Below are 4,027 nucleotides of genomic sequence, written 5' to 3' on the forward strand. Positions count from 1 at the left end.
ATTATAGATGTCCCTGGGTGAAAATTTCTAAAATCGATGGTACCAAAGGATGACGCCAACATCGAGACTGAGTGGATACATGAGTGCATGAGAGTCATATACCATTAGACTAGTCTCCCACTATGTCGTGGTCAATTGGAAAGGGGTGTAGCCTTATCCGCCCAAGGGTAGGGTGAAAGTGCCATGGTTTGTCAATTAGTGTGAGCGTTAAGTTAGCTGGACAAAGGAGCCCTATATGAAGATTGATCAAGTGTCTGCCTCATGTGCCTGAACTCGCCACAGGTAAATCTTAGCCTCACATCCCATGTCTCAAAACTCCAAGTAATTAAAACCATTAAAATTAAACAGAACACCTTAGGTTTTTTTGTTAGAAAATTTTTTCAAACTTCAGGAAAATTTTGAGTTTTCTACCTTTGTCGATTTATCGACAAGTGGTTCGATAAAATCGAACATTGTTGTCGATGTCCTCGAAGCTCACTCAATCTTATCGAAATGAGGACCAAAGATGTCCAACAACCAAAAAGATATCTGGATTGAATTATCGATGGATCGATGGACTCATTGATATCATCGAAGTTTGAATCTCGAGGCCATCGAGCCGACTCGATAAAATCGACATTTTGTCTGTTGTGTATAAAGTATTGTTAAGGCAAAACATGTAATCCTCGATATATCGAAGAGCTCCTCGATATCCTCAAAATTCAAATCTTGATGATATTGGAAGCCCTTCGATGATATCGGTTTGGGAAACTAATCTATCCAGCAAGTTTTCAGGTTAGTTCTCTTAGATCGAGAGTCACTCGATAAAATCGATATTCAAATATCGATCATATCGAGGTAAGGTCGATGTCATCGAAAGTGGACATAAACTATCCAGCAAGCTTATAGGAAAATTCCTTGGAATTATCGATGAATCAATACTGCCCTCGATGTCATCGATATTCAAATTCTGATGATATTAAGTGATACTCGATCATATCATATACCTGAAACATTTCAAAGGCAAGGGCTCTTACATTTTCAAATGTTGAGGAATCGAACCTCGTGTTGATGAAACCAGAGTTCAAAATTTGATGACATCAGCGCTAGTTCAATTTCCTTGACTAGTAGGCAAAAGGTTTTAAAAGATTTTGACAGTTGAGTTCGTGTCATCGAGCGGCCAGTCGATGCTATTGAGAGTATACGCTCGATGATATCGACCTTGGTCGATGATATCGAACTCTATTAAAAATGTGACCATTTTATATCTGTTAGAACCTTTTAACTATTTAATGAGAGCTTGCCCTTGGTTGTTGGCAGAGAAAATAGAGAGTGCTTTTGAGTGTTTAACCCTAGATCACATACCCTAAGCCTTTTCTCTCATGGAAGTTAATCCTCCAATCCACCCTCATCATTGACAATCAATAGAGTGGATTGGAGAATGAACTTTCGCATTCAAGGATCCTACAGCTACTATCTTAATGGCAAATCATTAAGCTGGGATGCCTTGAATGCATAGATGATTAGAATCGCTCTATCTTCCTTATAGGAAAACATTTAATATAATAGGATTCCATCATACCCTTGACCCAACCCGTCGCCATGTATTGGTACATCTTCTGAGTTGCGGTTCAAGGGAGCTGAAGATTCTTCGTCATCAAAGGAGGAGATCTTCATCAACGCGCTGAATGAGGCTCATCTACTTATTTGTAAGTCATTAGAGTCTAGAGAACCTTGTGATCATTTCTTCTGTAGGATTGGGTCTAAGGTGTTTCTCACCCCTTGCAAGTCCTCATAGGAGGCCTCTAGCGGGAGTGTACGTGGGGGTGCTTTGTGTTAACCCTTGCTCTGTGGAGAGCATAAACTCTGAGGTCCTTATGTAGGTCCTTGACCTATGTGGCCTAAAACTTGGGTGCTTTGTGTTGACCCTTGCTCATGGGAGCATAAACTGGTGAGGTTCCATGAGTGGATCCTTAGCCTGTGTGGCCTAAAAGTCAGGTGTTGTGTGTTGACCCTTGCTCATGGGAGCATAAACTGGTGAGGTTCCTTGAGTGGATCCTTGGCCTGTGTGGCTTAAAAGTCGGGTGCTGTGTGTTGATCGTTCCTCATGGGAGCATAAACTGTGTCGTGTAGACACGTTGTGTTAGCCTAGGTGTAAGTTGTACCGATTAGAGGTGAACCTAATTTAAAACCTTTGGTTTGAGGTGAACCTGTTTTGAAACCTCCATTAGTGAAATCCGGTACACTCAAGGGTTGAGTGCGTCTGCTGGAAGTGGAATAGACAAGTAGTCAAACCACTATAAAAACAACTGTGTTTGTGATTGTTATTGCTTGTGTTATTTTCTTAAATAGTTTCATAATTGCTTATCTGAGATCACACCTCACACACAGTCACAACCATCATTAACTATGATATGCACCTTGTTTATCTTTTAAATAATTTTTATGACTGGATTATCTATTTTACTTGGAAGCCATTAGAGTTACTTTGAAGAAATCTTGATATATGCATATTCTCTCAGGATAAGTTGGATAGGATTTTAAATTACCATAAAATATTAAAAAGTCCTATTCGCCCCCTCTAGGACACATTGGCATATTCCCACTTCAACTAAAGTGGTCGTTACCGCAATTTCATAGGGGGCAATTCTAGGTCGAGTCTGACCAGCTCATAAATGGGTCTGCTATCGACAGGCCGAGCCCATATTGGTAGGCAGATAATGAGGTCTCTTCCACTTGCACGGTTGCACGTCCAGTGGGCGGTGAAGTGGTGTAGAGTGTACTAGACCCCGGTGATTATGCAGACAAACTATACTGATATATGGTGAAGATTGGTATGCTTGAGTTACATTTTATTCATGATATTGGCTATGTAGGCCTTGCATCATATGGCCTTGGTATGGTCGATAACATTCATGCCTTACATCGCATAGCCTTGGTACGGCTGATGACATTCGTAAACACCTTCATGCATGACTTTTCCATAAAATATGGGATATATGGATATCAAGGCAGGGGTGATCCAACTCCTTCCAAAATTCCATGGGCTTAAATCTGAAAATCCATATTTACATTTGAAAGAGTTTGATGAGATCATAGGCAGCTTATATTTTCCTAATGTGTTTGATGACATGATCAGGTTGAAGCTCGTTCCCTTTTCTTTGAAAGAGAAAGCTAAGACGTGGTTGCATTCACTACATCCTCGATCTATTAGTAGATGGAATGATATGACATGGGAGTTCATAAAGAAAATTTTCCCACACCATAAAATGAACACCCTCAAAAAGTTAATCATGAACTTTGCCCAAAAGGAAGATGAAACATTCTTCCAATGTTGGGAATAGTTTAAGGATCTTGTCAGTTCATGCCCACAACATGGTTTTGAAACGTGACGTAGTACACGCTTTTTCTATGATGGACTACCATTTTCCATGCGCCAATTGGTCGAGACAATGTGCAATGGGGAATTGATGAACAAAAATGTTCATGATGTGTGGGATTATTTGGACAGACTTGCAGAAAACACATAATCATGGAACACCTCCCCAAAATTGAGCACCACTTCTAGGCCTACTCAATCAAAGGAGAGGGGAGGAATATACCTTCTGAAAGAGGATGATGATATAAATGCTAAAGTGGCTAATCTCATAAGCAAATTCGAAGCCATGGAAATAAAGAAGGATAAGGCTAAGGAAACTGTTTGCGGTATTTATGCTTGCAACATTCACACAACTGAAAATTGCCCAACAATACCTGCTTTTCAAGAGGTATTGAATGAGCAATCTAATGCCATGAATAATTACCAAAGACCTTTTAATGGACCCACCTCCAATACATACAATCCTAGTTGGAGAAATCATCCAAACTTCAGTTGGAGGAATCGACAAACAGCTACTTCTCAAGGATTCTTTAATCAAATTTCATCTGCTCGGTAATCCTGTAATGACTCATCTGTCTGCTGAGCCTCGATCACCCTTGCAACATGTAATGCCCTGAAATTCGGGGGTCGAGCATAACTCAGCTCCCGAGTTCCAAAACATCACTTATG

The 4,027-nt window shown here is 40.3% G+C and overlaps 1 non-coding gene across 1 annotated transcript; it reads right to left on the minus strand.

Annotated features, from left to right (window-relative positions):
• Window positions 1-3,254: 3,254 nt before the first annotated feature.
• On the minus strand, window positions 3,255-3,361 carry LOC131235810 (small nucleolar RNA R71). Its single transcript, XR_009166330.1, has one exon. It is a non-coding gene; the product is annotated as a small nucleolar RNA R71 (small nucleolar RNA).
• Between the last annotated feature and the right edge of the window lie 666 nt (window positions 3,362-4,027).

Source organism: Magnolia sinica, chromosome 19, assembly GCF_029962835.1.
Source record: "Magnolia sinica isolate HGM2019 chromosome 19, MsV1, whole genome shotgun sequence".
In the NCBI taxonomy this organism is placed as follows: Eukaryota; Viridiplantae; Streptophyta; class Magnoliopsida; order Magnoliales; family Magnoliaceae; genus Magnolia; species Magnolia sinica.